This window comes from Triticum urartu, chromosome 2A, assembly GCF_056163025.1.
Source record: "Triticum urartu cultivar PI428250 chromosome 2A, HENAU_Tu73, whole genome shotgun sequence".
Lineage (NCBI taxonomy): Eukaryota > Viridiplantae > Streptophyta > Magnoliopsida > Poales > Poaceae > Triticum > Triticum urartu.
The window spans coordinates 309,144,408-309,167,496 of NC_141874.1; positions in this window are offsets into that span (position 1 = coordinate 309,144,408).

A 23,089-nucleotide genomic window follows, 5' to 3' on the forward strand; every position below is an offset into this window, starting at 1 on the left:
GTACTTGTTCAGGTGATATTCATTGAAAATCTCAAGCATTTCATTTTTCCACTCATGAAAATATTCTCCATCAAGAATAGGCACTCTATGTTAAGACTCCCCAAAGTAGACACATCCATCTTCCCCCAAAGGTGTTTAAACCAAGGCAATGGAGACCAAGGCTCTGATACCAATAGAAAGGATCGAGAAGAGGTGCCTAGAGGGGGGGGTGATTAGACACTAAGTACCAAAAGTTGTAGTTTTTAATTTCTTTAAGTTGAAGTGGAGTTTTGGTACAAGTTTAACAAACACAATACATATCAAGCAAGCATGCAAAGAGTATATGAGCAGCGGAAAGTAAAGCATGCAACTCGCAAGAATGTAAGGGGAAGGGTTTGGAGAATTCAAACACAATTGGAGACACAGATGTTTTTGTCATGGTTCCGATAGGTGGTGCTATCGTACATCCACGTTGATGGAGACTTCAACCCACGGAGGGTAACGGTTGCGTGAGTCCACGGAGGGCTCCACCCACGAAGGGTCCACGAAGAAGCAACCTTGTCTATCCCATCATGGCCATCGCCCACGAAGGACTTGCCTCACTAGCGGTAGATCTTCATGAAGTAGGCAATCTCCTTGCCCTTACAAACTCCTTGATTTAACTCCACAATCTTGTCGGAGGCTCCCAAGTGACACCTAGCCAATCTAGGAGACACCACTCTCCAAGAAGTAACAAATGGTGTGTTGATGATGAACTCCTTGCTCTTGTGCTTCAAATGATAGTCTCCCCAACACTCAACTCTCTCTCACGGGATATGGATTTGGTGGAAAGAAGATTTGAGTGGAAAGCAACTTGGGGAAGGCTAGAGATCAAGATTCTTATGGTGGGAAAGGAATATCTTGGCCTCAACACATGAGTAGGTGGTTCTCTCTCAGAAAATGTGTATTGGAAGTGTAGGTATGTTCTGATGGCTCTCTCCATGAATGAAGAGTGGGTGGAGGGGTATATATAGCCTCCACACAAAAACTAACCGTTACACACAATTTACCAACCTCGGTGAGACCGAATTGAGAAACTCGGTCGGACCGATTTAGCAAACCTAGTGACCGTTAGGATTTTCGGTGGGACCGAGATGCAACTCGGTAGGACTGATATGGTTAGGGTTAGGGCATAACGTAATCTCGGTGACACCGATTACACAAACTCGGTGGGACCGATTTTAGTAATAGGCTAACCATAGAGTTGGTCAGGTAAACTCGGTGGACCGATTTGCTCATTTCGGTGGTACCGAAATGTTACAAAAGGGAAACGGAGAGTTTACATTGCAATCTCGGTGGGACCGATCACTCATCTCGGTAGGACCGAAACATTAGGAAGGGAAACAGAGAGATTACAACCCCATCTCGGTGTGACCGAGATCCCTATCGGTGAGACCGATTTGCCTAGGGTTTGTGGCAGTGGCTATGACATCTGAACTCGGTGGCGCCGGATAGAAAGAATCGGTGGGGCCGAGTTTGACTTTTGGTTTAGGTCATATGTGGATGTGGGTAAGGTAGTTGAGGGGTTTGGAGCATATCACTAAGCACTATGAAGCAAGAACCTCATCAAGCAACACCTCATCCCCTCTTGATAGTATTGGCTTTTCCTATAGACTCAATGTGATCTTGGATCACTAAAAATAGAAAATGTAGAGTCTTGATCTTAAAGCTTGAGCTAATCCTTTGTCCTTAGCATCTTGAAGGGGTTCCACATCCTTTAGTCCATGCCACTTAATTTGTTGAACTTGTCTGAAACATACTAGATAAAAGTATTAGTCCAACAAGAGATATGTTGTCATTAATTATCAAAATCACCCAGGGAGCACTTGTGCTTTCACCTTTGAAGACTGTGCTTCTTCCAGATGGTTAGGTGTCATGGTCTAGAGCATCCAAGAGGAATTGTGGATCGCCGAGTGACCAAGTTTGTGAAGGTTCGGAAGTCACCTGAAGACTTACCACGAGTGATTGGACGAGGTCTGTGTGACCTTAGTTCAAGGAGAATACGGTGAGGGCTTGGTGTCCTGGCCTGCGTGTTCAGGACTGGGTGTCCGGGACTGTGTGTCCTCAAGTTTAAATACTCAGCCACTCCAACCAAACGTACAACTGAGACAGCAGTTGGAACTGGTCTACCAAATCATTGTCTTCACCAAGCTTACTGGTTCTATTTCCTCAACTCGTTCATTTCCTCATATCTGTGCTGCGTGTTTGTTCATATCTGTGTTTGAAGACGTTGACTGAAGACTTTCTCAATTTCCTCAGTCCAATTTCTTCAGTCTGTTTGTCTTCATCCCGTGTTATCCTGTGCTTACGCTTCCTGTACTCTATGCCTGTCTTCATTTCATCATGATGACTATGCTTGTGTTCTGTTATGTTTACTTTTGAGTACTTATTCCGCTGCTAGTAGTTCTTCGCTAAGGAATTTCCTCACCGGCAAATTCCTCAATGAAGAATTTCATAAAAATCGCCTATTCACCCCCCTCTAGTCGATATAACGCACTTTCAATTGGTATCAAAGCAAGGTACTCCCTTATTCTGTGTGATTTTGGTTTAACCGCCTGGAGTTTTAGTTATGTTAACCATAGGTATGATCAAGGTCTCTGCTGGGTGTCCTACCTTTGATGGGACGGACTACCCCTAGTGGAAGAATAAGATGCGAATGCATCTTGAGGCAATTGATAACGATCTCTGGTATGTTGTGGAAAATGGTGTTCCCTCAGTCACACCTTCTCTGAATGCTGCTGATGTGAAGAGATTCAAGCAACTCGACTCTCAAGCGAAGAATATCATATGTGGCCATCTGAGCAAAGGACAGTATGGCAGAGTGAGTGCTTTGGAGACAGCGAAGCTTATCTGGGACAAGTTATCCAAAGTGAATGAAGGAGTCTCAACTCAACGTGACTCTCGAGTTGATGTTCTTCGCAATCTCTTCAACCGCTTCAAAAAACTTGACAATGAAAATGTTCAACAAACCTTCGATCGCCTCACTAACATCTCAAATGATGTAGCGACCCGACCTCGGATGGTCAAGTCTCTGTGCTTCAGTGTCATCCCTGGATCGGTAATCCTGACACACACAGTACTCGAAGGATTTATAACAGAGTGGCAATCACACACCTATTACATCGAATGTCTCGAGAGAGAACTTATTACAATAACATGGCTTAAGGCCATCTAATACAATTACAATGGAAGGCTTGGAAGATAAAGTGAGTCCATCAACTCCAACGGCATAGCTGAGCTACACGGCAACGACCTAACGAACCTTACTCCTCGTCTGAAAAGTCTGCAACATCATACGTTGCAGCCCGAAAACGGGTCAGCACATGGAATATGCTGGCAATGTAACACAGTAGAGCAAGAACAGAATAATTCTATCACTACATGCATATTTGGCTGGTGGAAAGCTCTATGGTTATAGTTTTTGCGAAAAGCCAATTTTTCCCTACAACAAAGGAATATATTTTAATTTTAACTATCATGGTAGTTGAAACATCATTGAGAAGGTTCCTCCAACTCAATCCCAATTAAAGTGATTAACATCCCAACAATATTAATTAAGAATGGTGAGATACATGTGATAATCCAAATACTAGATACTCAAGAATTGTCCATACCCGGGGACATGGCTAACCATGATTAGATTATACACTCTGCAGAGGTTTGCGCACTTTTCCCCACAAGACTCAATCACCTCTGTTGGATTTCTCGCACTACACAGTGTTTGAGAAACGGATGACCAAGACACAGTCTTTCAGAAACATTAACTCTCTACTCCGGACAAACCATACCAAACCTACATCCCACTACCTGCTGATCTGCCTCTTCAAGAGCTTCACGTAACTTACTCAACTATGCTAGAGCCCATAATAGCTTGTGGCTGCACACGGAAGTTTCTAGCATGAATCACCTCAGTTCGCTTTGAGCCTGGGTGGCGGTCCATAGGAAGATCACACGGGTACTCTAGGATTTCCAAAAAATACAAGCAACACTGGGTTCCCCAGGTGCCTCAATCCACTCATATGTTAAATTAAGTTGCCACCTTAAGTTGAACCCTCAATTAACAATCTCATAGCTGTCATGGATTTCACTCAAACCCAAACCACGTCTACGAGCATAGCATAGCATAGTAATATAAGCAGCGTAGAAGTAACTCCCAGGGTTTGAATGTAACAGGGTAATAGGTTCTACCTCAACAACTACTTCCCAACCCACATGTTAATGACATCCTAATCATGCAATGTGTGAGGATTGGAACTAATGCATAAAAACTGGGTGATAAAAGGGATATGATCAAAGTGTTACTTGCCTTGCTGACGGTGTGCGAAACCTAGGGACTCGTAGTAGCACGCTTCGCACTTCGGGTGTTCTATCGCAAACAAACAATAACATACATAAGCAACAAGCAAGAGATGCACAAGCAAAACTCAAATAACAGAGATTGACCCGAAGGTTCAACTTAAGAACTCCGGTTCACAAAAAGAATTAAACAAACGGAGCGACGAAACTCAAACGACGAAAAAGAGAAGCTTCATTTACTAATCTGAACCTAGGTCAAATTTTACAGTAGCAAAAACTTATTTGAGTTGGTTAAATGGAAAGAGGGTTTTGAGACGAAGATCTAGGCGCTTGAATTGCCTAATTCCGACTAACGAGCGAAAAGATAAACAAAAACTAAGATCGGATCAGAAATCGCGATCGAGAAAAACTTGCGGAATAAATTTGATAAAAGAAATCTAACGAACAGACTAACGAACGAGCGTTCATTAGCTGTAACTAACGGGCGAAAACCCGTTCATTAAAATGAACGTACGGACGAACGTCCGCTGACTAGAAGAACCGAGAAAAACCGCCGATCCGAAAAAAACGAATCCAGGGTTTTCTAAAAAAAACCGAACGGTTTTAGAAAGAAAAACCGACGGCGGATCCGGCGGCTACCTCCGGCGGGGCTCCGGCGAGGCAAGGGCAGCGGCGGGGCGGCGACAAACGGCACGGGCGGCTGCGGCGGCGGCATGCGGCGGCGGCGGCAGACGGCGCGGGCGGCTGCGGGCGGCGGTGGTGGTGGGGGCTCGGTGGCGGGCTTTAAAGGGGGGGCAGCTTGCTTGGGCGAGGGGGCGCCCGGGGAGGAGTCTGAGCCGGACTCTCCTCGGCGTCCATGCCGGGCACGGCGGCGCGGGCGAGGGAGGCGGTTGCGCGGGCGGACCGGCCTGGCTCGGCTGGACCTTAGGCCCAGTCGGGCGCGGGAATTTTTTTTAAAAAAAAAATTCGCCGACCGAAATAAAATCCTAGAAAAATAAATAAAAATCTAAAAATGCCAAAACAAATTTTCACTGTCTAAATAAAATATTTAGAATGGGATGAACATTTTCTTGGCCCTAAAATGCAATTTTGAAAACGTGCAATTTTTCTAATGCAAATAAAATCCGAATAAAATGAAATAAAATCAAATAAATGATTTTAATATTTTTCCTGGAATATTTCAATTATTTTGGAGAAGTCATATTATCTCCTCTCATTTATTTTAATGTGAAATATTTTCCGGAGAGAAAAATAATTAAAATCAAAAATCCTCGTTTCAATATTTGATAAAAATCAAATATGAAAACAGGGAAATCCCCAACTCTCTCCAAGGGTCCTTGAGTTGCTTAGGATTTTCAAGGACCGCGAGACGAAAAGCAAATGAAATATGATATGCATGGATGACTATGTATAACATTCCAAATTGAAAATTTGGGATGTTACAAATGAGCTTCAAGCACTTGGTGCCACTGACATCACCGACCATGAGGTGGTGAAGAAATTGCTGAGATCGCTTGACTCCTCATTTGACACTCTGGCATTGATGATACAAGAACATGCTGATTACAAGTCACTTGATCCCGCTGATATTCTCGAGAGGCTAAATACTCATGAGTTCCAACTTGCTGAAAAAAGAGATCTCTATGGTTCGAGCTATGGCAGATCACGTGCACTGAAGGCCAAGGCAGTATCTGCGATGATGAAGACTCTGGTAGCAGCCTTGGTGATCCTGAATAACTAAGCCATGATCTAGCTCTGCTCATGAAGAAGTTCCAAAATTTCTCAAGATGTGGTCGCTTTGGAAGACTCACAAGGAGCAATGATTCCTCATCCAGTGACTACAAGAGGAGGCTCTGTCACAAATGTAAGAAACCTGGACATTACATTCAAGATTGTCCTCAGTGGGGAAAGGAATCAAACAATAAGAAATACAAGGATTATAGTTCTGATGATGCGAAGAAAAAGAAGAAATCCACAAAATCTTCATCATCAAAATCCTCAAGAAGATCACCTCCAAGAAGGCTAGGGCATTCATTGGCAAGGAAATGGACTCAGAGGCTGAATCTGAAGAAAATGAGGAAGAGGAGACATCTGAGGAGTCCGAATCCGGAGTGGCGATCCTAGCTCCCGCTACTGCATTCGTCAGCAAGTCTATCTTCAACACTGAAGAAAATGACCTCACCAACAAGGCTGATGAAGGCGATGATGACTATGCTCCCACCTATTGCTTCATGGCAAAGGGTGCCAAGGTACTCAAATATACCTCCTCTGAATCAAGTGAGAATGAATCTGATGAAAACCTTAAGCCCAGCTATTCTAAACTTGCTAATATTTCTGTAAAACTACAAAGGGCTCTTGAAAAGGTTCAAAACATGCTAGACAAAAGTGATGATATGTTGGGTGAAGAAATGGATCGCCCTAAAGCCTTGACTGAAAATCTTCAGAGACTTCAGACTAGGTTTGACAATCTTCAAGGTCATCATAACACTCTCTTATCTGATCATGAGAAGCTTTCTTATGAATTTCTTCAAAGAAAGCAAGACCTTGAGAAGCTAAGAGTGAGTTATGAAGATCTTCAGAAGGAGCGCGATTCGTTACTTGCTCAACAAATTAGCGCTTCTCAGGAAGAATTTGTTCCTCCATGCTTGAAGTGCATTGAACGTGAATCTGCTAATTCTTCACCTGAATGTTCAAATGCTGCTAATGTTTCAAATTCTTCACATGCCTCTGCTATCACTAATTCCTCATCTAAGGACATTGCTAGTATCACTGACGATGCAGGGCTGAAGGAATTGTACATGACAGGCATGTACAAAAGCCTCAAAGGGCATCAGACTCTTTGTGATGTGCTTAAAAAGCAGATCCTCAACAGGAACCCTAGGAAAGAGGGTATTGCCTTTGAGAGGAAACTCAATGCGGATGGTACATATTGGAAGCCTGAGCAGTACCCCAAAACTACATGGGTTGCTGCAAAGGGACCTCCAGTTGATCCATCTAATTTATCTGGATTTGCATGTGAATCTCCTCGTTCTGATGATGAGTCATTTGACTCCAACTATAAACTGTTCAAAAATCAGAATGGTGAAGTATTTGCTAGATATGTTGGCACTAACTGCAGGAATGGTTCCCCTATGAAGAAAATCTGGGTTCCCAAAAGATGCCTTGAAAATATTCAGGTGAATGTCATCATGACGCCACCTGTGAAGAATAGGAACCCCAGATCAAATTCTTCATATGGACCAAATTCTTCATATGGATCCACATCCTCATACGGACCAAACTCCTCACATGGATCGTATTCCTCAAAAGGATCAAAGTCCTCATATGAACATCATCGTGCTAACCCGTCTGTTTCGCAGGGAAGATCTAAGGATTACGGATATGTGCATTATTCTTCAAATCATTATGTCCATAAGTCCTCGAAGAATTTCTCTGCCTACTCTTGTGCTTACTCTAACCCCTCTTATGTGAAACGAAATGGACTGGCTTCTACGCCATCCTTCTCGTATGGAGCTCGCAGAGTGATGAACTCTTTGCCACCCCTTCAAATGTGGGTGGTGAAGAAAAAGAACTAATCTCTTCTACAGGGTCAGGTCTCCAGACGAATGTAATCGTCTGAAGAATTTGCTGGAGACCTGAGTATGCCTGATAGGACGCAGGCTAATCATGAAGAAATGAACTTTCATTTCTCACGATCTCATACTTCTTTATCTGTTCTGTTGCTTGATGAAATTGATCTGATGAATGGATGCCATATTCTTCACTGATGAAGTATATGAGTTCGTAAGCTGCACTAATTCATCTGCAGGATGATCAACTCAAAGCCACTGAGTGGGTCCTCGATAGTGGATGTACAAATCACATGACTGGTGATAAGATTCTATTGATGGATGCACCATTATCTCCGTCGCATCTGAAGCATATCATCTTTGCCGACGAAGGCAAAAGTCAGGTATTGGGTCTAGGTAAGGTTGCGATCACAAAGGATCGACACATGGACAAAGTCATGCTTGTCGAGTCCTTAGGATACAACCTTATGTCTGTCTCAATGCTTTGTGATCTTGATATGGTTGTTGTCTGTGGCAAGTATCGTTGTGTTGTGGTTATGGAGGCTGACAATTCCAAAGTCTTCGAAGGCTTTAGGAGAGGAGACCTGTATATTGTTGATTTCTCTACAGGACCACAACCAGCCGTGTGCCTACTTGCAAAAGCTTCAGAAGGCTGGCTCTGGCATCGACGACTTGGTCATGCAGGCATGAGGAATTTGCACATGCTTGCAAAGAAGAAACATGTCATTGACATCGAGAATGTCAAATTCCTCAAGGATCACCTATGCGGAGCCTGTGAAGCTGGGAAGATGACAAAGGCCAAGCATCCAGCGAAGACTATCATGACCACTACTCGCCCATTTGAATTGCTTCACATGGATCTCTTCGGTCCTAATCATTATTCTGCTGTTTCAAATGATGCATCTCAATATGGCTTTGTTATTGTTGATGATTACTCTCGTTACACATGGGCACACCTTGTTACTTACAAACATGAAGTGCAGGAAGTCTTCAAACGATTTTCCTCGAGGGCTTCAACCAACTTTGGTGTGAAGATCAAGCACATCAGAAGTGACGATGGCACTGAGTTCAAGAATTCTGGTCTCGATGACTATCTTGATGAACTTGGTATTACTCATGAGTTATCTGCTCCTTATACTCCTCAGCAGAATGACGTCGTGGAGCGCAAGAACAGGACTCTTGCTGAGATGGCTCGCACAATGCTTGATGAATACAAAACGCCTCGTCGTTTCTGGACTGAGGCAATTGATACTGCGTGCCACATCATCAACAGAGTATATCTTCACAAATTCTTCAAGAAGACTGCCTATGAACTCCTCACTGATAAGAAACCCAATGTAAGTTATTTCAAAGTCTTCGGTGCTGAGTGTTGGATTAGAGATCCTCATCACAACTCAAAATTTGCACCGAAAGCACATGAAGGTTTTATGCTTGGTTACGAAAAGGACTCGCACACCTATAGAGTCTTCAACAATGTTCTTCACAAGGTTGTTGAAACTGTAGATGTGTGGTTCGATGAAACTAATGGCTCGCAAAGAGAGCACCTACCTACTTTGATAAATGAACTAGCACCTGAGGAAACTATCAAGTTCAAGGCTACCGAGGATGTCATTCCTACTAAAGAATCTGCTGAAGAATTCATTCCAGAACATGAAGAACGTCGAGCTAATGAACCTGAAGAAAATACTGAAGAAAATGTGCTGAAGCGAATGCTGATCAAATTCCTCAACGACAACCAGCTCATCCTCGCATTCCAAAAGAAGTGCAAGTTGAAAAGATCATCAATGACATCAAAGCGCCAGGTCCTCTCACACGCTCAAAAGCTTCACATTTATCTAACTTTTGTGGGCACTATGTCTTTGTCTCTATCACAGAGCCCACTAAGGTAGATGAAGCATTTCTGGAGCCTGAGTGGATTCAGGCCATGCAAGAAGAATTACATCAGTTCGAGCTCAACAATGTCTGGGAACTGGTCAAATGTCCAGATCCTCGCAAGCACAATATCATTGGCACAAAGTGGATCGACCGCAACAAGCAAGATGAAAATGGCCTTGTGGTGAGGAATAAGGCATGGCTTGTAGCTCAAGGCTACACACAGGTTGAAAGAATTCTTCATGAAGAAAGGCTTCAAACCCGGTTCACTCGACCTACTCTTTTCACTAAATCTTATGATGGTGAATTGTTTGTGTGCCAAATATATGTTGATGATATTATCTTTGGCTGTACTGACCAACGTTATAGTGATGAATTTGCCTATGTGATGAGTGAAGAATATCAAATGTCTATGATGGGAGAGTTGAAATTATTCTTAGGTCTTCAAATTCGTCAACAACGCAATGGCATATTCATATCTCAGGAGAAATACCTCAAGGATGTACTGAGGAAATTCGGCATGCAAGATTGCAAAGGCGTCAAAATTCCTATGCCCAAATGACCATCTGTGCACTGATGAAAATGGTATTGACTTCGATCATAAGGTATACCGCTCCATGATTGGTTCTTTATTGTACTTATGTGCATCTAGGCTAGATATAATGCTTAGTGTTTGCATGTGTGCCCGATTTCAAGCTACACCGAAGGAATCACACCATAAGGCTGTGAAGCATATTCTTTGATATCTAGCTCACACACCAACACTTGGATTATGGTACCCCAAGGGCTCGGCTTTTGATCTCATTGGATATTCTGACTCTAACTATGCTGGTGATCGTTGGATCCCAAGTCAACATCTAGTACATGTCATTTCCTCGGACGATCTTTGGTCTGTTGGTCCTCAAAGAAACAGAACTGCGTATCACTATCTACTGCTGAAGCTGAGTACATTGCCGTTGGTTCTTGGTGTGCTCAATTGCTATGGATGAAGCAAACTCTCAAGGACTACGGCGTCAACATGAAGAATGTGCCTCTCTTCTGTGACAATGACAGTACCATCAAGATTGCTCACAACCCAGTTCAGCACTCGAAGACTAAGCACATTCAGATTCGTCATCATTTTCTTCGTGATCATGTGTTGAAGGGCGACATTTCTATTGAGCATGTGAAGACTGAAGAACAGCTAGCCAATATCTTCACAAAGCCCTTGGATGACAAGAGATTTAGCAAGCTGCGATGTGAGCTAAATATCCTAGAATCTTCGAATGTTCTTTAAAAAGGACACTCATCCTAACACTTATGCAAAATTGATGACTTAGATGTGCAACACATGAAGAAACATTTTTCTTCTATCAATGAAGAATAACACTCTTAGTGTGAAGAAATTAATGAAGAATTTGATTCTCAGAACCCTACGATAATTGTACGCGGTGTCTGAAATCATCATTCTTATACGGTGGGTCACGCCACCACCAAAAGTTGAAATTCCTCAGTTGTTCATAATCTTCAACTTTGCATTGTCTTCACTGTTTCCGTCGTTTATGTCCTCCACATCATTCACTTATTGCTAATTCTTCAAGTTGGTTTTTCTACTAAGTGAATGTGATCAGACCTTTCCCCCCTCTATGCTATACTCAACACAATCTGTTCACAAATTCTTCATGTGCGTTCTATCTGAAACTCGTTCAAAATCTTCACTGTGTCCTTGTCAGCTAAAGAAATTGCAAACGGAACTTTAAAACCTATCTTATCTAAATTTTCGGCTTTGCCGCTCAAACCGTTCCGCATCCCACGATACACTTATCCATTCACCCACGATCGTACACGATCTCCACCTCTCAGTACGTGGGTGACACATGTCATGCGAATGAGAAGGGTCAGGGGCACGTTCGTCCAACTTCTTCAGGCAAACAGTTTTTCACCGTGGCTATAAATACCCCTCTTCCCCTTCCTCACTTCTTTTACTCCGCTCGACCTCTCTCCATCTCGAGCTTCTTAAACCCTAGCGCCGCCGCTACTTCATTGTCGCCGGTGAGGAAGAGCTTCACTGCATTGACCTCGTCGCCGCCGTACTCGCGCTGGCCGCGGAAATCTTCACTCCGCCGCCGCCGTAGCCGTCTTCCTCCGCCAAGTTAGGGCGTGGAAGATCTACACAGACGAACTTCACCTCTCCACCTCACTGTTTGTCGTGTTCTTCATCCAGGGTAATTAAAAGTTACTTTTACTGCCCTTGTTGATTCGAATGATTATCTACAAAATCTTCAAAGGTGTTTTTCTTCATATCTTCACACACTAAATCATCTCACATATCATCTGTTCTTGATTCGTTTCTCTAAGCTATGTTTTTCTTCAAGTTTCCTCAAATGTGTGGATTTTTGATCTACACATCTCTGGAACCTAAGACAAAGAACGCTTAGTGAAATTCTTCAAGACTCATCTGGTTAAATTCCTCAAACTTGTTCTTTTTACAAAACCTTCTGAGAACACATATGACCTCTCCAAATTCCTCGCAACTATACTCTGTTCACAGGTACTCATGTCAGCTGCTGAATCACTAGGTTCTCATCAACTTAACTCATTTGCAGCGTTCCTCGAAGAAAAGTTGCATAATTCTTCAGAGAATTCAATTGTTCAAATTCCTCAACTAAAGAAAATGGCTGACGGTAAGAAGCCACAGAAAGGAGGAAAGAGGGCTGAGGTCAACACAACGTTTGAAATCCCTGATGACATATACAAGGATTACTGCACTCTTGATGAGGTCAAGTTTGGAAAAGAGGACAAAAATCAGCGCAAGGTGCGCATACAGAGGATAGAAAGGAGATGGGCAAGAGAATGGAAGGAGTACAGGTATGTAACTCCAAAATACATGAAGAAATTCACACTCAATCCTCCATGCCCAAGACCTCCATTGGCACCTGGCCAAATAGCTGATCCCACCAGCCTCAAGCGCGGTGAGGACTATCCTGATGAATGGGCCAAGCACCAAGCCAAGTTGTCTAGGCAAGCTAGAGAAGCAGTGAGGAAATTCAATGAAGACTCTGCTGCTGCTGCTGCCTCTGCTGAGGCCTATGCTATCAAGCGGAAGAAGGCTATGTCAAAGAAGCCTGCGCGCAAGCCAAGTGCTTCACCAACAGTGCCCTCAAGGCCAAGTTCCTCAGCAATGCCCTCACGGCCAGAATCCTCAAATCCCTCACGGCCAATTCCTCATGCTACTCCTGCTCCTTCAAAATCCTCAGCTCCTCCAAAGTCCTCGGCTGTTCCGACAAAGTCCTCTGCACCTGTGCATCTCGCCACGTGTCAAAGGACCACAGGCTTCTCAGTTGCCTCAGGAGCTTCAGCTAGTTCCTCAGCTGCACCAAATTCCTCAACGGGACCCTCTCTACTGAAGACAAAGGCCACTGCTGGACGAGGTCCTCGCCCTAGTCCTCAGAAAAAGCAAGTCGCCTTCCAAGTGCCGTCTGAAGAAGACGAAGCTGATGATGATGAACTTGCTGAAATCATCAGAGATAGGCAAGTCAGGGCTACTAGAGCCAAGGGAACAAATGTGCCACTGCTATTGGATCCCAAGTTGATCCTCGATTACATTGACGTTTGGCACAAGGACCCCAACACTCCCATGCCTGACTTCAAGCTGACTCCTGGCCAAAGTCACATGCTAACCCACTTCATACAAGAAGAAAAATGGAAATTTGAGAAGGCCAGGCAGATCAAGAAAGCGCAGTACAAGAAGGAGCGCTATCTGAAGAAAAACGTTGTCTCTATGACAACGGAAGAACTTGTCACTACTCAATCTGAGATCAAGAAACTCAGTGATGAATTTGACACATATCATGCTGATTGGCTTGGAGCCAAAGTTCGTTTTGTGAGACTCGCTGGTAACTTCACCTCAAATGTTGGAGCCCCAATGCAACAGGAAGTTCCTCAGGCTAAAGCATCTGCTCAGCCGACTGAAGAACATGCCAGCACTACTGATGAAAATCAGGCTGCTGAAGAAAATGTGAGTTCCAGGGCTGATGACTGCATTCCAGCCGCTGAAGAAATTGCCAGGGCATCCACTAGTGGTGCTCCTGAAGAAACTGAAGAAATCAGGGCAACTGCATTAGTTGTGCCTGAAGAAAATCAACCAGATTCCTCTGCTCCTCCTGTGCCAACACCAACTCCGATACTTCCATCTGCATCAGATGTGAAGAAAACCAAGGCTGCAGAGCATGCAACAGTGAAGAAAAGGAAATCATCAACTACTTCAGATTCTTCAGCTCCGAAGAAGATGAAGCCTTTGACTAGTTAATTTGCTAATCCCATTGATGCTATTCCAATCTCAACCATGCCATCAAAGGACCTTGTTCCTTTTGGTGAAGAATATGAGATCCCTAGCGGATCTGATGAAGAAAATCATTCTGCTGCTTCGTCAGAGCAGATTGATGAAGAAATTGAAGTGGATACGATCCCTTCAACACCCGTCATCTCCTCGCCCATGCCTTAGTTCACACCTGAAGAGGCTGGCATTGAAGAAATGGAAGATCAAGATGTGGACGTTGGCTGCTCCACACCAGTGATGAGTGATGAATTCTGGGAAAGTCAGCATCCAAACTCTCCAATGTTCACACCGTTGCAGCAAATACCTCAGTCCCCCACACAAACTGTTCAAATGGGCTCTGAAGAAACTCACCCCACTTCATCTGTACATGAAGAAATTCCAGCCACTAGTGCTGAAGAAACTACTGCTGCTGAACGTCTGAAGACGCAGACTGCCACTGAAGAGGAACCAGAAAATCCTCAGCCTGAAGAACCTGATATTGCGATTCCTGAGGTCGTGATGCAACTCACTGACACTCCTCTGCCCAAGCCAAAGGATCCATTCTCACGCAAGCAAAAGTTCAAGGCTGATGATTTCTTCGGCGAGCATGTATTCTTCGAAGACTACAACCCTTATAACTCTGCTCGCATTAGGAAGAGGCGTTTCTGGACTGCTAGTCAAGCCAATTTCTATTCCTCAGTGCTGTTCAACAAAGAGAAAATCTTCTACCATGAGCACATACCTCACGTGGATATGGAATCTCTGCCGTGTTTCATGCCAGTCCTCAGTGTTCTTCACGACGCTGGACTGTTAAATTTTTGCTCTGACATCTGTGATTGGAATGAAGAACTGATTCTTCAATTTTATGGAATGCTGCACATCACAGGAGATTCTGAAGATGTGAATTCATGGGTGCTGGACTGGATGTCTGAAAACACTCACTACACAGCACCAGCGTCTGAACTGCTTCGTGCCTTACCACTCAGTCCTCCCCTTGAAGAAGCTCATTGCATCTACAGTGAACCTGAGCCTACAAATCACTACATGCAGGTTCTGATGAAACCTTTGAAGCTAGGTCAGGCCCCACGAACCAAATTCCACGTGAAGGAATTACTCTATGTGCCCAGAACTGTCTATCATATTCTTACGAGGACAATGAGTCCTATCAAAGGCCACGACTCATCTGATGAGGAAATTGTTGGCATCATGAAGAATCTGGTATTCAACATCGTTCATGGCATTCCTATCAATTATCACGATTTCTTCATGAGGACTCTGGCAAATGTTGCACTGTCTCCGTTTGAGCTGAAGCCTTATGCACCTTGGATTATGAGATTCCTCAGGACAAGGTCTTCACTCAACTACAAAGTTGATTTTCAGAATCACCTCAGCCACTTGCCCCCAATTGAAGTCCTCAAGCAGACCTATTCCTCAGTTGATGAAAAGGGCAAGGCACCAGCTGTTATAAATGAAGGCATTCGTCCATTGGATGGTCAGTTTCGCAAAGCTGCCTCTTATTCCACCAATGATGACTCTGCCACACATGACTCTACCAATGCACCCAAGTCTACTCCTCAAGCCACTTCTCCTCATGTGATGACTGATCGTGAGCTTCTGCTTAGTCTTCACCATAAGGTGGATCGAAATCATAAATGGGTTAAGCGTCAGGTTGGTTCATTTCTTCACAACATGACTGCTACACACAATGCAGTGAAGAAAAACCATTACTACCTCCATGAAGTCTTCGGTCGCACCTGGGCAATACTGTCACATCTGTATGGTGAAGAAGATCTGAAGAAAATGGGTCTCAAGGAAGATTTTGACTGGTCTGCACCTCCACCGAAGAAATTCAAGAAGGTCAAGGTTCCTTCTCTGGTGGCCAGCTCATTTTCTTCATTGCATGACACTGATGAGAATGAAGACTTGAACGACACTGCGGCAGGACCTACTACGACAAACGACCCCAACAATGCTGGCGCTCCTTCATCAACTTGATATTCTTCAGGGGCGTTAGTCCTCATATTCGATCCTTTTGGTCATTTGATGACAAAGGGGGAGAATTTTGAGTTAGTCTTCAAGCGGGTCTTTCTATATGGGTGTTTTTTTCAAGTTACAACTATCGTTCTTCTGAGACTTTATTGGATCGAGTTGTAAACTTAAACCCGATGGTGCTCTGATACTCTTGAGGCATTTTTTCTGCATGCTTATTCCTCGTTAATATTATTGCACGCATGCTGAATTACATCAGTCACCATATTTCATCATGCATTTCAAATTCTTCACTGTTATATGTCAAATGCGTGTATGAATTACAAGATATAGGGGGAGATCTCCATGATTCAACTCTTCAAGTGTGCATTGCTTCAAAAGCAAATTCCTCACTATGCACATATTCAGGGGGAGTTCTTCTATATCTTGCAATCAAATTCCTCAATATCAGTATTTACACTTCATATGTTTATCCCCATTGAAAACTTAACCTATATTGTCATCAATCACCAAAAAGGGGGAGATTGTAAGCACATCTAGTGCCCCTTAGTGATTTTGGTGTATTGAAGACTTATAGGTTAAGGGACTAATGCGTTTGTGAGTGTACACAAGTCTATAAGTCTATGAGGAGTTTGATATTTAAAGAGAAAGTCAACCCCTAAAAATAAAGTTCTTCAACTGAAGACTTTGGATCTCTGAAGACTTCCTGAAGAATTTGAAAGTGAAGAAATTGGTGTGACCTTGAAGACTTGGTATTCATTCGAGGAACATGAAGCGTGAAGACTTTTGTTTTCGTAGTTTCATTTTCTCTTTCTTGAGTCATAGGAAACACCGTACTATTAAAGGGGGTCGAGGAAATACTAAGGAAAAATTTCCATGTGATACTCAACTAAAAATCCTACACCTACCAATCCCTTCGAGTGAAGCCATTGGAAATCTCATACAGTCCAGTCATATTCTTTAGTGACAGAGACGAAGTTCTTCTGGTCTCTGAGGAATTTGTTCTGACTGAAGAGTTAGGAATTCGCCAGTGCGGATTTCCTACACAGTGAAGAACATGATAGCCCTGAGGATTTTGCTACTCAAAATTCTGACCGTTGCTGTGCTATGCGCCAGCTGTCCCAAAATATCTATCCACCTAACGGTCATATCATTGAAGGGCATTTATGTCTTATCATGTCGGGCTGCTCCCTAGGCTATAAATAGCCGCCCCCCTACAACCACTAGCTGGTTGGCTGCTCCAAGAGAAACTGACACTTGTCATTTCAGAGCAACCCATCCTCCGAGGACTTTGAGTGAAAATCATCAAGTGAGGAAAAACCCAAACCCAAACACCTACAAACCCCAAGTGATTGAGCATCACATAAGAGATTGATCCTGCGTGGATCCAACGCTTGTTACCTTTGAAGATTGTGCTTCTTCCAGACAGTTAGGCGTCATGGTCTAGAGCATCCAAGAGGAATTGTGGATCGCCGAGTGACCGAGTTTGTGAAGGTTCGGAAGTCACTTGAAGACTTACCATGAGTGATTGGATGAGGTCCGTGTGACCTTAGTTCAAGGAGAATACGATGAGGACTTGGTGTCCTGAGCTGCGTGTTCAGGACTGGGTGTCCGGGACTGTGTGTCCTCGAGTTTAAATACTCAGCCGCTCCAACCAGACGTACAACTGAGACAGCAGTTGGAACTGGTCTACCAAATCATTGTCTTCACCAAGCTTACTGGTTCTATTTCCTCAACTCGTTCATTTCCTCATATCTGTGCTACGTGTTTGTTCATATCTGTGTTTGAAGACGTTGACTGAAGACTTTCTCAATTTCCTTAGCCCAATTTATTTAGTCTGTTTGTCTTCATCCTGTGTTACCCTGTGCTTACGCTTCCTGTACTCTGTGCCTGTCTTCATTTCATCATGATGACTATGCTTGTGTTATGTTATGTTTACTTTTGAGTACTTATTCCGATGCTAGTAGTTCTTCGCTAAGGAATTTCCTCACCGGCAAATTCCTCAATGAAGAATTTCATTTAAACCGCCTATTCACCCCCCCTCTAGTCGATATAACGCAATTTCACCCATCTGCCCACAACCGCGGGCACGGCTTTCAAAAGTTCAAAACCCAGCAGGGGTGTCCCAACTTAGCCCATCACAAGCTCTCACGATCAATGAAGGATATTCCTTCTCGCGGCAAGATCCGACCAGACTCGGAATCCCGGTTACAAGACATCTCGACAATGGTAAAACAAGACCAGCAAAGCCGCCCGAATGTGCCGACAAATCCCGATAGGAGCTGCACATATCTCGTTCTCAGGGCACACCGGATAAGCAATCCGTACAACTAAAACCAACCCTCAAGTTACCTCGAGGTGGCGCTGCAAGGGGTTCTAGTTTGGACCAACACTCAGAGGAGCACTGGCCCGAGGGTTTAAAACAAAGATGACCCTTGAGTCCGCGGAACCCAAGGGAAAAGGCTTAGGTGGCAAATGGTAAAACCAAGGTTGGGCCTTGCTGGAGGAGTTTTATTCAAAGCGAACTGTCAAGGGGTTCCCATAACACCCAACCACGTAAGGAACGCAAAATCAAGGAACATAACACCAGAATGACGGAAACTAGGGCAGCAAGAGTGGAACAAAACACCAGGCATAAGGCCGAGCCTTCCACCCTTTACCAAGTATATAGATGCATTAAAGTAAATAAGAGATAATAGTGATATCCCAACAAAATCCATGTTCCAACAAGGAACAAACTTCATCTTCACCTGCAACTAGCAACGCTACAAGAGGGGCTGAGCAAAGCGGTAACGTAGCCAAACAATGGTTTGCTAGGAAAGGTGGGTTAGAGGCTTGACATGGCAATATGGGAGGCATGATAAAGCAAGTGATAGGTAGTGCAGCACAACAATAGAGCGAGCAACTAGCAAGCAAAGATAGAAGTGAGTTCGAGGGTATGGTCATCTTGCTTGCAAAGTTCTCAGAGTTGACGAAAGCTTGATCCTCGTTAGCATACTCAACAGGTTCCTCGATCACATACTCGTTTCCCAGATCTACCCAAAGCAAGAACACAAGCAAAGGACCAACAATCAAACACGGTGCAATGCACAAGCAACATGATGCAAAACATGGCATGATATGCAAGACATGATATGCAATGCATATGCGTGCTTCGGAAGAGGGAAGAAAGAACAAGGCATCAACTTGTCAAACCAAGTGTGCCTCTGGAAAGATGAGATGATTTCGGTCGAAATCTATATAAGGATCACCGGAATCGGATGCACGGTTTGCAAATGGCAAGCAAAACAATAATGACACAATTCTGCGATTAACAGCATGATGCCATCTAGAATGCAACAAGAAACTAAGCTACTGCACTCCAACATAGCAATAAGGCATATGGCGGTGATTTACTCAAGATTCTTGACAAAACATGAACACTGAGATACGGCTAAATCACACTATAACAAGTTCAAACAAGCATGGAAAAAGTGCAAAAGATATCAGCTTCACAGACTTTGTGAATATACTAAAATGCCAGGAATAATATCAGGAAGCCATGTTTAGAGCAATCAAACAACATGCTACAAGAACATTTCATAGCAAACTAAGGCTTGGCATGAATCTACTAAATGCATACACCGAAAGTCTCTTACTGGTCATGAGCCAAAAAGGCACACAAGATATGATGGCACCCATGTAAACGTAGCAAGTTTTATTAACAGTTTCAGACTTAGCAGAAAACAGAGCATGGCATAAACAGAATTATGAAGGCATCTTTGCGAGCTCAAATCACTCATCACAAAGCCTTGAATGACAAAACAAGCATGGAAACATCAAGATGACATGTTCATGAAGCTAACCATGGCAAGAGAAAGTTCATAGCATGCACGGATCACTAGCAACAACCATGGAAAAATTGATTAACATGTAAACAATCTGCCAAGAACATTTTATAGCAAAAGTAGAGCAAGATTAAGACATGGTAGGGCACTCCATAAATGCAAACAGGGGCATAGATGGATTGAGCACAACCATATGTCCAAAACACCCTTACTGAAGATACTCAAAACAAGCATGGATATCACTGTACTATCATGTTTACATGGCATAAAAATAATAGCAGAACAAGGACTTAGCAAAATCCTAAGTCCCTGAAATCAGCAATATCACGAAGGCTACTTTGCATGCTTGTGCTACTCAACACCTTGATCACAAAATACATGGCAAGCACCCCTGTAAAGATGGCATGGCATATATCAAAACCCATGTAGAGCTCATGCCCATATGATGCACACAACAAATGTGACAAAAATGACAAATCATCATAATCTGCTAAGTAACAGGAGTAAACATTTTATAGCACTCTTGCATCAATGATTAGGACATCTAGATGGACTCAATCAAGCATGTCACAATGGAATGAAATGAAGAGCATCTCCCAATGAACATTTTGATATATCATGTGCATGAAACAGACCTACAGTCATGGAGTTATGATGCAATGAACAGAGGCATAATATGTTGCAGAAAAAAAGACTTAGTGGGAAAACGGGGTCAACCCTTTGGATCTAGGGTTTGTGCACGGAAGCCGAGGTTCGTCGGGGACGGATGGATCTGGCCGGCGGCAAGGAAAAGCGGCAGCGCGGGACGCCGGAGCCGGGCGGCGGCGCTGGGTCTCCGGATCCGGGCGGCGAAGCGGAGCGAGGCGGCGGGGGAGCTTGCGGGGTCGGGCGCTGACCCCGGGCGGCGGAGGCACTATTGCTGGCAGGGACGAGCGGCGCGGTGGAGGTCGCCGGTGGCGTGCTTGGACTGCGGCGGGGCAAAGTCTGGCGATGAGGAGTCGGGCGGCTCGGGGAAGACGCGGGCGAGCGGGCCACGTGGGCCAGCTGCGGGCCCCGCGAGCCGCGAGCGGCGGCGGATCTGGAGGCCATGTGGCGGCTCTCTACTGGTGCGGGCACGGCGGCCTCTGTGTCCGGCGGTGCGCGGACATGTCCGGCGGGCGAGAGGGAGGTTTGCTAGGGTTTGGAGTGCGCGAAAAATCGGGGAGGGGCACCTATTTATAGGTAGGAGGAGGTAGGAGTGTCCAAATGGAGTGTAGTTTTTGCCCACACGATCGTGATCCGACTACGAAGGACATGAGAGTGGTTTGGATGGGTTATTGAGCCGTTTTGGAGGGGTGTTGGGCTGCAACACACAAGAGGCCTTTGCGGTTCCCCGGTTAACCGTTGGAGCATCAAACGGACTCCAAATGACACGAAATTTGACAGGCGGTCTACCGGTGGTGTACCAAGGCCTCTTGGCAAATCTCGGTCCATTCCGAGAATGTTTAACACCAGCTCACGAAAAGAGACAAAATGGGACGCTAGTGCACGTAGGAGTGTCGGATTGCAAAACGGACAACGGGGAAAAAGCTCGGATGCATGAGACGAACATGTATGCAAATGAGATGCACATGATGACTTGATATGAAATGCATGACACGAACAAAAAACAAAACGAAGACAAACCCAACCATGAAGGGAAATCTCATAACTTAAAGCCGAAAAAGGCAAGAGTTGGAGTTACAAATATGGCAAGTTACAATCGGGGTGTTACAACACTCCACCACTACGAAAGGATCTCGTCCCGAGATCTAGGACTGAAAGAACTCCGGATATTCGAAATGGAGGTGGTCCCCGCGTTCCCAGGTGGCTTCTCGGTTAGAATGGTGTGACCACTTCACTTTCAGGAATTTGATAGACTTGTTGCGAGTCTTACGCTCGGTTTCCTCAAGAATAGCAATGGGATGCTCATGATAAGACATGTCTTCTTGGAGATCAATCTCTTCGTAGTTGATGGTGCGCTCAGGAGTCTTGAAGCACTTGCGAAGCTGTGACACGTGAAACACATCATGCACATTTGCGAAGTTGGATGGAAGATCAAGTTGATAGGCAAGGTTGCCTCTTTTGCCAATGATCTTGAAAGGACCCACGTGTCTAGGGGCAAGCTTCCCTTTGACACCGAAGCGACGAGTACCTTTCATTGGGGAGACGCGGAGGTAGACATGGTCTCTAATCTCGAAAGCCAAGTCACGGTGCTTGCTATCATAGTAACTCTTTTGGCACGATTGTGCGGCTTTGAGATTTTCACGGATGGCTCTGCACATTTTGTCCAGCTTCTGTGATTAAGTTGTTGCCAAGAAGTTGGCGTTCACCAGTCTCTGACCAATTAAGAGGAGTACGACACTTCCTGCCATAGAGAATTTCGAATGGGGCCTTGCCCGAACTCACTTGGAAGCTGTTGTTGTAGGAGAACTCGGCATATGGAAGACAATCTTCCCACTTCATGCCGAAGGAAATGACACAAGCCCTGAGCATATCTTCAAGGATTTGATTGACTTGCTCAACTTGGCCACTAGTTTGAGGATGCAAGGCTATGCGGAAGCGAATGTTGGTGCCCATGGCCTTCTGAAAGGAATCCCAGAATTAGAACTGAAGATGCTTCCACGATATGAAGATATCAACTGTGGAATGCCGTGCAAGGAGACAATCCTGGAGGTGTATAGCTCTGCCAACTGAGCTGCTGTGATAGATTATGAGCCACTTTAGTAAGCTTGTCGATGACAATGAAGATATCACCATTTCCGCACTTGGACTTGGGAACCAGTCACGAAGTCCATCTCAATATGGTCAAACTTCCATTCTGGAATAGCAAGAGGTTGGAGGAGACCAGCTGGCCGTTGGTGTTCTGCTTTCACTCTTCTGCAGACATCACATTCATTCACGAACTAAGCAATTTCTCGCTTCATTCGAGTCCACCAATACGACTGCTTGAGGTCATGGTACATCTTCATACTTCCAGGATGAATGGATAGAAGGGAATTGTGCGCCTCGTTCATAATGACTTTCCTTAGATCACCTTTAGGAACCACAATTCGATCCTCGAAGAATAGAGTGTGTTTGTCATCAATGCGATAGCACTTGTATTTGGGTTGGCTCTTGGCAATCCCATTTTTCACCTTCTTCACCATGGCATCAAGAAGTTGTGCCTCATGAATTTGATCTTCCAAAGTAGGAGAGACTTG